Source organism: Artibeus jamaicensis, unplaced genomic scaffold (assembly GCF_021234435.1).
Source record: "Artibeus jamaicensis isolate MK-2021 breed Jamaican fruit bat unplaced genomic scaffold, CSHL_Jam_final scaffold_614, whole genome shotgun sequence".
NCBI classification, from domain to species: Eukaryota; Metazoa; Chordata; class Mammalia; order Chiroptera; family Phyllostomidae; genus Artibeus; species Artibeus jamaicensis.
The window spans coordinates 3,834,518-3,848,015 of record NW_026522050.1 but is presented as its reverse complement, the minus strand read 5'-3'; the positions used below and the strand labels follow the sequence as shown (position 1 = coordinate 3,848,015).

Sequence of the window (13,498 nt, the reverse complement as noted above, 5' to 3'; positions counted from 1 at the left end):
CTGGGTGTCTCACTCGGCTTCTCTCCGACTTACGAAGACCCTTGGGATTACATTGGACCCCCCAGATCATCCAGAATAATCTCCCCGGGAGATTGTTCAGGGTCAGTTGATTAACAACCTGAATTTCATCTGTGACCGTCATTCCCCCTTGCCACGTAATCTAACATGTTCGAAGGTTCTGAAGAGTGACGTGGACATCACTGAGGGACCATTACTCTGCCAACCACATGAGCCGAGAGTGTACAAGGGCATGCACAGCAGCCTTAGTCATTAGGGCCCTGGACTTGGAAAAGCCGCATATCCATCGATGGCAGGCTAGAAAACAAATCGTGCTGTCCCGTTGACCCAATGAAACATCACAGAGCAATAAAAAGAATGAACTACCAATCCACAGCATCATCTGGTGTTCATTTCTAAAAGGTCACTCCATCTGTCGGGCGGTAAGTAGCCGAGAAGTCAGGGCCACTGCAGTTGCCCAGACAGAGGAAAAGGTGCCCTGGACTTGGGTGGTACTGGTGGAAATGGACGGAAGTGGGTAGTTTCAAAGATATGTAGGAGGAAGGAACAGCAGGACATGATTTAGGATACGTTGGTAGATGGGTGGGTGGATAGGTGGAAGAGCTGATAAAAAGGGAGGTGGGTGGGTGGGTGGATGGATGGGTGGATACATGTATGAGTGTGTGGGCGAGTGGGTGCCTGGGTAGGTGAATGGAGGAATGAGCAGTTGGCAGGTCGGTGGGTAAGAGACAGACTGGGTGGAAGGAGGAATGAGTGGGTGGGTGAAGAATAAGGGGGGAGAATAGGTGAGTGGGTGAATGAGTAGGTAGATAAACACCCTCAAGAGGACAGAGTCTCTACTCCTGTTATTGGTGTCCCGAAAGTACAGATGAACTACAGCCACCACGCAAGCTTTCCCCTGAGACATCTGTGTTTACTCTTCTGTAGCTCCCCAGTGCCCCGAGGAGAAAACTAGTTACTATAATGCCCATCGGGGAGCAGACACTTACACATAGGCTGGCTTAATGAGATGCAAGGATCCCCCAGTCCTCTGGGCATCACAGTGAAAGCGCTGGTGACACCCAAGTGAATGGAGGGTGAGCCAGGAACGGAAAAACCTCCCAGAACTCCCCCTTGGAAGCCACCAGTTCTTTCTCTTTCCTGTCACCACCACCACGCAAACCGCCACCATTATCCTCTCTCTCTTCCAGTGTCCCCACCATCGTCACTGCATCACAATTTGGATTTGTTGGGACTCTGCGAATTGTGCTCACTCAGGGAAAAGGCACAAGCTTCCGGGCTCCTTTCCGATGGGAGGGGACAACTTGTCTCTTGCACTGGACCTCAGCACATCTTGGTGGTGGCTACCGTTTAATCCCGGGGCCGCTGGCACAGCCCTGAGGTCCAGCCCCCCCGCCCCTCCCCCCGCACCACCACTGCCAGGCTATTTGTCCCTGCGACCCATCCCTTATCTCACAGCAGGAGGAACAAGAAGGCCGGGAGAGCAGCAGTGTGCAGAGGGAAGAAGGGCTGAAATCCTGCCAGGAGATGCCTCTGGGATCCACAGCTGGCTCCAGGTGCCCCAAACCCCGACTCACCCACATTTCCTAGACCTCAGAACTGGCTCATTTCTCTCCCCGTGGGTGTCTGGCAGCGCAGCCTCCAGAGATTTGCTCTCACATCCCCAGGCAGGCTGAGTTTGTGCTCTCGGGGTAAACGACATCCCCCTTTGTGGTTAGATGCTTATTTACCTGGTGGTGGACAAGTGATGTCTTCTCACTCACCCCCCATCACAGGGCAATGCAGTCAGGGGACTGGTCCCCGGCTCGGGGATTCTGCAGTTGTCTTTTTGCAGGAGGAGGTTTTACCCTGACACAGTCACTGGCCAAAGCATCCCATGGACTCAGGGTGTCAGGGAGCACCCTACAACATTCAGGGGTAGGGGGGACCCGGCCTCTGGGTGTGGGCAGTGATCTCACACTGGCTGCAGGGAAAATCACGTTCACTCCTTCACTTGGGGGCCTCTCTGGATTAGAGCTGGGCTACAGTCACCACTCGCCAGAGCTGTGATTTCGTCCAGTTACCCTACACTCTGCAACGGAGCTTAAATATAGTCATCGGATCTCCTGCGGCCATGGGCAGACACTTGATACTTTAAAACCCTGCAGCTCTCAACCCCCACCCCCTGTCCAGTCCTAAATCGGCATGGCATGCTGTGTTGGCTGTCCCTCACTTGAGCTGTCAGCAAAGGTGGTCGGGCACTCAGTCCCTGAGAGCGCAGGGCGATGCAGTCAGGGGACCAGTGCCCTGCTCAGGAATTCCGCAGTTGTCCTTTTGCAGGAGGTTTTACCCTGATGCAATCACTGGCTGCACCACCCCAGTCTGCAGCTGCTGGGAGCAGGGCACAGCTGTGCCAGCTGTCGGAGACAGATTACACGATGCAGCTTGGCTGCGACTCACATTCCAGCACAGTGGAAATGCACAAGAGTCATACGCTGTTTGGGGGGCACCAAAAAATGGACTTGGTTTTGTCTTGCAAGCTGTTCAGCTTGCAGAGCATGGGGCAGACGGAGGAAGGGGGCGGGGAGGAGACGAGGGAAGCAGATCCGTCTCCAGTCGACTCTGCCTGTCACACACCCTCCATCTCTCTAATAACAACACTCAGCATTTAATCAGCCCCTCTGTGGAAGCAGACGATGTCACACTCATTAATTAGTTAATCCACACCGCTCTTCTGAAAGAAGGAGCCATGTTATTATCCCCACTGGGGCCCAGAGGGAAACTGAGGCCAGAGTGGGAATTTGGCACTGTGCTGAGTCTGTGCTGGGTGCCCACTCTGCTGCCTTGGCTCTTGTCCTCCTCCTCCCCTCTGCTCCCAGCACCGGTGGCTGTCTCCAAAGACACCTGGCCGAACTCGGTCAGGAGCCCTGGGAGGGAAGGGCAGCCTGGTAGCCGGACCAGGTCGGGCCCCCGGGGAGCCTGTGCTGTGAACGAGACACCTCTGATGGTACGTTTCTTCCAAAGGTCTCAGAACTAGGGGCGGAGGTGACAATGGAGACTGTGGCCATCATCGTAATGTTTACTGTCCGCTTCCTGTTTGGGCAGCTCCGGGTGTCTACCGTCTGTCCGATGGCTTTAGAACGGAAGGGAGGAGGAACATTCCCACCAGGAGGCACGAGGATGGCTCTATGAATCAGAATCAGACTGCCACCTGGTTGACCGGGGACACTCGGATCACACGTACACCATACAGGAGGGGTACGGGTGGAAACCGGGGTCCCCATGGAGCAGCACCGCCTACGTTACCGTGCCCAGAGGCGAGCGTAGGTGGACACCTGCTGTGTTGCTTTACAGCCGGGATCCCCCGGGGTTCAGGCCCTGGAGGATGGAGACGCAGGTCGGTCCACAGGGCAAAGAATCCTGACCAAACGAGATGCAGGCAGAGGCAAGTGGGACAGGGAACACTGGGCAGGGAAAGGAAGTCATAAACACCTTTGAAGAGGCTGTGACCCACTGAGGAAATGAAGCGTGCAGCCTCTGCCGGTATTTTCTCGCTGGTTACTGAAGCTGCTCCAGGTGAACTAAGGAGCCCCTCACCACTTTTCTTTTTAAATAGGAATGATCACAGTTTAAAAGCATTTCTCCTATCGTTCCTCCCCACCTTCCATATTTATAATAGCGCGACTTCTCAAACGTTGATGTGCATACTGATCACCTGGGAATCTCATTCATCTGCCGAGATTCCTGGGCCCGAGATTCCGCATTTTCAATGAGCTCCCCGATGGTGCCAAGGCCACATTTGGAGTAGTAAGACTTCAAAGGATGTACTTTTGATGGTTCCATGTACCCTTTAATTCAGTTGTTAAAGGCCCGGATGGGATCGCCACAGAACTAGAAGAGACAAGCCTGTCCTCAACGATCTCAGGCTTGGAGCTCGAATGTGACATCAAGTTTGGAGGTGGCTGAACAGGGGCTGTCGGGGCTTGTTTGGGGAGGACGACTTTGACTGAATAGATGCACCTGTGTGAATTTGCCGCCTAAGGGGCGGGGCACAGTGAAATGTGGCGGACAGTCTTTGGACTGGCGGTCCCAGTCCTGATTCCTCCTTGTCTGAGGACTCCCCTCACTCCTGGAGGAGTGGGCTAACACGGCTGCATTCCAGGGCACCTCGCCCCCTGGCCTCAGCTGACTGACCACGGCCCAAGCCGGACTACTCAGATTCTTTCTTCTGGGAATCTAGAACTTTGAACCATGGGACATTCGGCTTGGCAGTTTTGATTCTGATTATTTGCAGTGTTCTAGAAAGAAGGTCCTCAAACTGCTAATGCTACAGTCAGTCCTTACAGCCTCCCCTGCCCTGCCTCATGCTGGGAGGACTCCACTCCTCCTCAAATCCCCAGAGGTGTCCTGTCCAGTATTTGTCTCACCCTCATCCCCATTTCCCATTTTTTTTTTTAAATGTAAGCTGCAGTTTGACAACAAAACAACCACAGGTGATACAGAACTCCTTTGGGAAGTAGCTCCCACCTGCTTCAACAGAGGGGATGGCTGCCCTGGACTCGGTCTCACTTTAAACACTGGGGGCCAGGTAACTTTCAGGCTGAGACTCCGCCCCAATCCCTCCTACGCGCAGCTGCTCAGGCTCGGCTGTGGCTCCTATCTGCACCCAACTGCTGCCCATCACCCCGTTTTCTTGGGATGATATCGGGGCCCAGAGGACATTTGAGAGGCCGTTCCCCTTTAAAAACACACTATTCCTCCTTTCGCTCCAGACGAATTCCTACGCCACCTCGGAGACCCAGCTGGGTCCTCCCTCAGACGATTAAATCAGTGCCCCTTCTGAAAGCTGTCAGCTCTCATCTCCCAAGCGCACTCTGTGTGTTGGGATGGTCTGGTAGCCTGTAGACCGAGCTTCTTGAGGGAGAGGCCTGGGCCCTGCTTGTCCCTGTGCCCATCCACTCCCCCAGGGAAGCGCAACTCGCGTGGGGACCGCACTCCCTGCTCAGGAGCAGTGCTCAGGGAAGGTGTGTTAAGTGACTTATAGCTTGAATGAATGGGTGTGTGTGAAGAGAAATAGGAGGGGCGACTTCCTTCATTGACCAGGAATTCAGAATTGACCCAGTGTCCTTTTGGATGCCAGATGTGATGGGGGGCTCGCTGGGGGTGGGGGTGTGGGGAGGACACAGATGAAGTGCTCCAGCCCCTCGAGGAGCTCTCGGAAACGCCGGGAGGTGGAACCCACCCCTCGCTTTCCTCCCCCTCCAAATGAACCAGTCCTCCAGTGATCCTACTTGCTTTTTTGCCTCTCCCACGCTAAGCCCGGTCACGCGGGGCCTGAAGGAGGGGAACCGAGGCGGCTCCCTTCCCCGGAGGCAGCGCAGCCAGTCCTGCCCCTCCTGGCCGCCCACGGAGCCCCGGCCGCGGCCTGCGCCAGGCGCCCACCGCCCCCACGCCCGGGGCCCCGCGCAGGCGAAGGGCTCCGCTTGCTTTGGCCTCGACGCTGCTCCCCTCCTTGGCACAAGGGGGCGCTGCCGCCCCACGGTCGTCGCCATGGTCACCGCTGGCTGCGGAGTGGGGTTTACGTAAAGGACGCGGCGTCCCCCGGGGGGCGGAGGCGGCCTTCGCGCCGGCGCCGGCGCCCTGCGGAAGCGGCGTTAGTGAATCGGGGCCTTGGGGAGCCCAGGATGGAGGTGGCAGTCGCGGTGGCGGCGGCGGGCCGAGCCCTGCGGAGGGCGGGAGGTAAGGGGGACCCCGGGCGCGGGCGCGGTGCGAGGGGTGCAGCCGGCAGGGCAGTGTTCCGGGCGCTCAGTGACCGGCGCGACGGGTCGGCAGGCGGAGGTGCGGCTGCCACGCGCGCCCATGGCAGGTGTGAGCTCCATGAGCCCCTTGCACCCGCGTGGGGATGGTGACACCCGTGGCACAGGCGTGGGCAGTGTGGGTCTGGCACAGCAGCGTGGTTTTTCTGGCGCGGCTGTCAGAAGTCTCCCGGCCACCCTGGTGTGGTGGTGGCTACCCAGGTGTGAGGCGAGTGCAGACAGACCTCTGTGCAGGTAGGTGGTGAGCACAGCACTTGGACCGATTTCAAGCTGGCGGTGGCCAGCTCGTGAGTGTATGGGGGTGCCCCTGGCATAGGTGTGAGGAAGTGCTGCCATTGCTAGGGTGTTGGATTGTTCTGGCCTCGACATGGTCTGGAGGGATGACACCTGGGGCCTGAAGAATTGGTGTCCTCAGCATGGCAGATGTTCCTGGCAACTGGGAGAAGTGGCCATGGCCCAGTGTGATGCGGGGGCTGCCTGACCCTGCGAGGGGAGAACCCGTCACCCTGAGACCCAGGTGGATGGGCAGGGTCTGTGCCCACCCTCCGACTCTGGCAATGATGAGGTGCACTGCACTGCTTCTGTCACCAGGCCCTTTAATGCCTGCTGGGTACACAGGATTGGGGAAGCCTGGTGTCCTTTATAATGGACATACAAGAGAGACACCAGGTGATGCTTCTACTTCGAGGTCCTCACAGCGGCCCAGACAGAGTTATGACCAGGCACTGGCATTGACCTGGATGCATGAATTTGGATCCAGCTTAGGAGACGGGCGGCGATGGTTCTCAGCAGGGAGCACTCTCTGTGAACATGTGCCATGAGGAACGTACGGGGCTGAGTGGGGACCTGTGTCGTTGGGCTCGGAGAGGTGTGGCCCCGCATCTGTCTAGTCGAAGGCCCAGCCTTCTTCCCAGTTGATGGTTTTCCCAGGGTGTCTGGGAGCTGCCTCCCGTCTTTGATGCTCGGAAGCTCCAGGGTCCAGATCATTCGGGCAGTGCTTGAGGGATGAGTGGGTGGCCCCTGGGGATGGGCTAGGGCTGTGTCTATTCCCACCAGGCCTTTGGGAGGCTTAAGGGGAGGGTCTCACTCAGTGTCACATCCTGTTGTATGTAAGGGCAATTTACAGAACTCCTGCCCCTGAAAAGTCTTAGGATGTGGAGGGAACCTTTCTGTCTCTGTGGGTCTCTGGGGGAAATGGAATTGGAGTAGAAGAATAGGTGTGGTGGGCTTGGGCCAACTCTGGGGGAGTTCTGTGGGAATCTAGAAAGACGACGTTGAGGGTACGGGGGACTAGGGTGCCAGGTGGCAACTCAGTTGCCAAGGTGGGTGCTTGGAGGTACTGCCGAGGTTCCTTAAAGCTGGAGCATCACCCAGTACATCTGGAGCCAGAAAACTGGAATCCACTCTCGGCTGTGTGACCTTGAGCAGGTGACTTGACCTCTCAGAGTCGTGTCACAAGGTGGTCATACAGGGTGACAGGGCCTGGCGAGTAGGGAAACCCTTTGCATGCAGTGAAAGGCTGTAGAAAGTGCAGGGACTCTCAGCAGGTGAACAGCCCAGGGCCACAGGCAGTGGGAAATGGGTGACTGGGAGGGAAGACAGCCGGAAGGTCGAGGACCCGTCAGAGAGAACAAGAGGCCCTGCGTGTGAGGGCTCCGGGGGGCCGAAGTGGGGTCTGCTGACCAGGTGAGTCTGCTGCTGGGTCCCAAGCGTGGCCGCAGCGCCCGTGGAGTCCTGCAGGAGTGGCCCGAGCCCGAGGAGGCCAGTCGCTCAGCGGCAGACGTGCCTCTGAAGGTCCAGGCGGGGCTGGGAGGCGTCTGTGGCTGACAGATCCGGGGTACCTGTGTGGGAGGGAGACTGGGAAACATGTGTTTTCTCTCGAGAATTTCCTCTGACTCTGGATTCGGAGGGTGGGGGTGGGGAGCAGTCGCATCAGCGTTTTTTGAGGCTCTGGCCTGAGGGAAGCAAAGTGGGTCAGAGCCACCAGGTAGCTTCTGAGACCTGTGGTTCTGTGAGGGAGGCTGAAGCTGGTTGGCAGGGGGCTAGGGACCAGGAGGGATGCTCTCAGACACGTGGGCAAGGAGAAGGAGCGATGGGCACTCAGAGGGGTCTGCAAGGGTGCACAGGTGTGGCATGCATCCCCCAGGGCGTCTCTCCAGACCAGGGCCCACTGGCATCTGCAGGGCTTTCCCAGTTGGGAAGATGAGGGTGGCTGCGAACTGCTGTGCCTTTGGCCACCAGGGGCCTAGTTCCTGACAGCAGTCTGCAGAGTCTGCGTTATAGACCCTCACAGCCGGGAGGCTTGGCCCTGGAAGGCCTGTTTCTATCGACCTCTCCTCGAGCCTTCCATGCCTTAGCCTGCAGCCCATCTGAGAGCTCGCTCCCGAGGCAGAAGCTTCTTGCCCGGTGTCCAGGCTGCAGTGTCAAGCCACGTGGGTCGAGGGGAGACATGGCCCTGCCGGGCTGACTATTCCATGCTGTGGGGCTCGCCCTGGCCAGTGTCTGCCGCCTGGACAGTGTCTGGTGCCGAAAGTGCTCCCTGGCCACTGGTTCCTGGTTTGCAGCGGGGCTTTGGAGGCCTGGCCTGAACATCCCCTGCAGTGTCTTCCTCTGCCTCCCCAGGAGTTGTGGGCACTTCAGCCCCTGCTTGGAAAGCTCTCTGAAGTGCAAGGCCATTAAGAGGAATCTTCAGGTTTCCCTGTTGTGAATATTCATCATTCGTGGCCCCCCCGGGCTCGCCCTCCACACCTCCGTCTGTTTGCTCTGATTTGTGGCTCAGCCTTACGGTTTTGGGCTTCAGAAGCCCGTTGCAGCCGCCCCTTGCCATCTGCCTGGGATGCTGGGACTCCACACAGCAGAGCTGGGTGGCGGCTGGGGCAGCTCAGAGAGCAGGGGTTGGCCTCTGTTCCCCAAAGGAAGAGCCGAGCTTTCTTCTGAGTCCTCGTGGTCAGAGGCAGTAGGGAGCCCGGTCGAGTTTGTCATTGTGCATAGCCACTGCTTTGGAGCAGGTTTCAGCCAGGGTTGGGGCGAGTACCGGGAGGTGGGCATCGGAGGGGGGAGCAGCTCTCAAGCTGAGATTTTTTCCAGCCCTGGTCCCCAGCCCTGTTCCCATTCCTTTGTCCATGTTTCTCCCAAAGTTGTTTAACTCAGCTCCTGGCAACCTTTCCTTCCTCGGCTCATAAATCACGGTGCCTGGCTGCTCTGCCCTGGGGGTGCCGGGAATCAGGCATCTCTGGACAGAGGCTTCTGGACCAGAGCTGAGAGCACCAGACCTGCCGGCCACATCCAAAGGCACAGCCTGTGTGTGGCAGCCACTCCTGCACCCTGCTGCTCTCCCCAGGACTGGGGGACCTCAGGGCTTAATCACCTGTTGGCCCAGCGCCCCACCTGAGTTCAATTTCTTACTGGAATAGCTTTACATTACACTCTAGTGGGCTGGGCAAGTAGTGCCAGGGGAAATGGCAATGAGCGTGTGGTCAGAGGAAGATAAATCTTTTAGAACCGCCAGCCCCAGGACATGGCAGGAAGTGGTTCCCTCCCCAGCGGCCAGGGCTGAAAGCTGTTTATCTTGATTTTCTTTCCTTTCCTCTGGGATGGCAACGTGGGCTGGGCAGGGCAGGGGAGTGTGCGTGTGGGCCGGTAAGACCGGGGAGACAGCCTGACCCGGGGAGACCGGTGGGCCGCTAGGTGGAGGGGAGCCGTGTGGCCGCAGGTGAGGGTCTTCGGCAGGAATGCCCAAGTCCCCACAAGACCAGGGCGAGATGAGCAGGCGCGGGGCTGCCACCGCCAAAGGGCTGCCGGGGGACGGCACTTGTGTGAAGCTGTGTGTGCCCGTGAGTGCTGCTGTGGGAAGTGAGGGTGAGGGGGTGCGGGGCACCTGACGGGCTGGGGACTTGCAGGCTTCTGTGTCCCGCCGGCCTGGTGTCAGTGGGTGTGCGGAGCGGGGCGTCACCGGGCTCTGAGAGCCGGGGGAGAACAGTGGGAGCAGGTGGGAGGCCGCCTCCCCACTGGGGGCGGGGGCGGGGGCGGGCATATGTAGCGTCTCCCGTCTCCCGGTGTGATTCTCACCAGGGGAGCCTTTTTGCTCTCTCAGTATTTGGAGGAAGCTCAGGCTGGGGGTGTGGCTCCCCAACACCCACACCTGCTCGCATGTGCCTGCCTCCCTGCTCTTGCCCAAGCCCCCTGTAACCGGGCTGGGGACGGGCTCCCCGGCTAACAGAAGATAGCATTATAGCCCACGGGTGGGCGTTCCCAGCTGGGACTCTGGAGTCAGACCCCGATCTGGATCCTGGTACCTTCCTACATCTTGGTGTCCTCAAGTGTAAGATGGGGGGGGTCATACAAATACCACGACCTCACAATGCCTGGTGAGTGGCGAGAGCCTGATGGGAGCAAGCACCCCGTGTCAGTGTTTTTGCTCTCGCGGTCAAAACCTCCTCCTGAAGAGCAGAGAACGTCACGGTCTGCATACGTTAGCAAGGAAGATGTGGTAGGTCCTGTCCCTGCTCTTGACGCGGAGAAGTTAACCCCACCCTCCCCTTGGCATGGACACAATGTTGCCTGTCTGTCAACAGAATTGTACACAGAGTAAGTCTTGGCCCCTGGGGAACGCTTCCCCGGGCCGTGCGTAGTTGTTTCCGGAACACCTACTGAGGGTTGGTAGTGTGATGAGCCGACCTTTCCAGAACAGAAGGTGTGGAGCCTGCCCTCAGGGCGTTCACTGGCTGTTGAGAAGACTCGTGGGGACACGCAAGCCCGTGCTGCCGTTTCAAGAGGAAGAGCCACTGGGGGTCAAGTGACAGGAGTGAGGGAGGCCAGGGGAGCCTGGGACGGCGATGGCCTCCATGCCGGGCTGTCCAGGGGGCCACAGAGGAAGCGGCAGCCATGGGGGGATGTGTCTGGGGAAGCGAGGGTCTGATGGTCGGTGGTCGGGATTGAATGCCAGGTGCATGAAATGGAAGTAATGGAAGCTAAGCTTGCAAGCGCGAGTTGGAGCTGGGTCCCCGGGAGCCACGGCTGCCGGCAGGGTCTGGTCTGTGGAAAACACAGCAAGTCACTGAAGTGTTCTGAGCGAGGGTGTGGGGGCTGGTGCCCCCCAGGGAGAGGTGTTCAGCAGCAGGTGCCAAGAGGTCCTGGGGGACAGGACTGGTGGGCCAGCTGGTGGCTAGGGCAGGTGCCGGGTGAGGAAGACTCAGAGCTGAGCAGAAGCCACCCCGGGGAGGGCAGGAGAGAGACGGGCTTGACCGATTACGGGGCGAGGTGGCAGCGGTGAGATCTGCCGGTTTGTTCGGCAAGGGGTGGGCGTGGGGCAGGCAGGGCCTGAAGAGGGAGCAGGGCCTTGGAGTCCCGCCCGGAACGTGTTTCCCACACTAGACTTCCAGCCGCTGGACTCCAGCGTGTTCCGGGCCAGGAGAGTGAGCGAGGCTGTCTGGGACCCCCGAGAGGCTGCCGGTGCTGCCCGCGAGGCTATTCTCACCCGCAAGGACCCACCGAGGTGCTCGGCACCTGCAGACATTCGATCAGTCCCACACCAAGTCACCCCTTGAAATTTCTCCTGCCTGAGTTCAGCCCAGGAGGTTACTATTCTGGGAGGTTTCATCAAAACCCTTGCAGCGTTCGAGAGTTCTTGGAGCTGGGGGGTGGGTGGGAGAGCAGGGCTCGTCTGCACCTGTGCAGGGGAGCAGATTCCGACACCTGGAGGTTCGGGGTACGGGGGGAGGGCGGGTCTCGGCCGTGTAAGGTGAGGCTTCTGTCCCACAGGGGCCCCTTGTTGTGGCCTCTCCTGGAGCCATTTAATTAATTTGATTGATGTTCCTGGACTTACTTGAGGTTAATTTATTATTGATGTCCCTTCATTACGTATAATCCACCCTGCACCTCCCAGCACATGGCTGGCTGCTCCCCACTGGGCAGGCTCGTGGCGGAGTAAGCTCTCTGGGGCTGCGTCTCCACCCCCAACCCCCCAGGAGAGAGCCCTGCACTTGGCTTTTGTCAGACCCTTTCAGGCCTGGAGACCTGGGAAGGCCCCAGTGTGTCTGTCTCCAGGGGGCTCTGCTTAGCCCCAAAATAGCAGTAGCGATAACAATAGTTACATGTTGCGAACGTGGAGGAACTAAACCCAGCACAGTATATGGAGGATCTCCTGTGCTCCTTTGCCGAAGGCCCTCTCTGCATCCCCCACCCCTCCAACCCCTGTCTTCCAGGACAATTAGAAAGCCAGAGTTTACCTGCCCAGGGACACAGCAAGTAGGTGGGGAGCTGGGGTTTGAACCCACAGCCTTTGCTCTCCTCTCCACTCCAAGCCCTACCTCTCCCTCAGGCCCCACGCCGCCCATGGCTCCGATGACACCGGTCTTCACGTGGCACCAACCTCCAGGGCTGTCTCACGTGACCAGGGGCTGCAGCTCCGAGAGTGAGCGTGTTGTTGAGTGTCGGTGGCTCACTGCCCTCACTGACCCAGGTCCTCACTGAGGACCATCGACGACAGCAAAGCAGCGCTTACGGAACACGGATGCCAGGCGCCCGCCAGGCGCTCCTCACACGTCAGCTCATGGAACCCCCATAGCCAGACCAGTCCCTGAGTCCTCGCAGCCATGCCGAGAGGCAGGAGGCATCAGCCCCTTTTACAGACAAGATTTGGGAGCGTGCGCCAGGCACTCGGCTGGTGGGGACCGGGACTGGGAGCCCCGCAGCCCCGAGATCGCAGGGCGCTTGTGGCTTCTCCCTTCTCTCTCCATCCCTTTGGGCCTGTGCGTTCGTCAGGTATCTGCGTGTTTGTCCCCCGGCTCGTGCCGTTTCACCGATCTGGCCTGACGCGGTGGTCTGCCTCGGGCCCCCTCCTGTGCTGGGGGACCAGGCGCACCCACTCACACAGGATCGCAGTTTTGGGGAGACAATAAGGCATGTGAGGGTGCTGGGCTTAGATTCTGCTCCCGGCTCTGCTGAGCCACTTCAGATGAGTCGCTTGGCCTTTCTGAGCCTCGGCCGCCCGTTTGTGTGAGAGCAACGATGACATTTGCTCTCTGTCCTTCACTGTCCCCCTGCTCAGAGGTGGTGCTGGGTGGGAAAGACGCCGTGCTCACCCAGGGTTAGAACCGCCCGCGTGTGTGAGAGTCGAGAGCTGCCTTAAAGGCCAGGAATGCTTAAGGCCGGTCACCTGCACCCAGGCCGGAGCATCTGCACGGCGCACCCCCAGTCAGCCCGGACAGGCTAGTGGCAAGGACTTGCTTGAGGACCCTCTTGCACCACGAGCTGCTCCCTAGAGCGAGTGCCAGGCCCCAGTCTGGTGTCCTGGTGGGCTGCCCGGTGCCCGGGTCCGTGGAGACACTCCCTGCCGCTCCGGGGCCTTGCGGGTGTGTGCGAGGGCTCTGACTGGGGTTGTGGGCTATCCCCAAACACGCCTGGGCAGCCTGACTAGGTCGGTTCAGGCTGGGTTTGGTGAGGAAGGATGGCTCACCAAGCAGCTGCCAGGACCTCCCCTCACCCCTCACATACACGGGAAGCCTGGTGAAGAGGTGAGCGCTGGGGCTGTTCCGGAAAGCGGGGAGACTGTCAGCCTCTTGATGGCAGGGTTCCCAGGGCATTGGCTAGGAAGCCTCTGCTTTCTCATCAGCTTTACTCCAAGCACATTTCCGTGCCAAGCTGGGTCTTGGGAGCGCGACTCCTGCTGCTGGGGCGCCCACCCC

The 13,498-nt window shown here is 59.1% G+C and overlaps 1 protein-coding gene across 1 annotated transcript in view; it reads left to right on the top strand.

The window, feature by feature from the left end:
* Positions 1 to 5,659: 5,659 nt before the first annotated feature.
* Positions 5,660 to 13,498, top strand: part of DAGLA (diacylglycerol lipase alpha) — a 58,830-nt gene continuing 50,991 nt past the window's right edge. The window contains exon 1 of the mRNA XM_053659267.1: positions 5,660 to 5,736. The gene's annotated coding sequence lies outside the window, so the exon portion shown is untranslated. The remainder of the gene's footprint in view (positions 5,737 to 13,498) is intronic.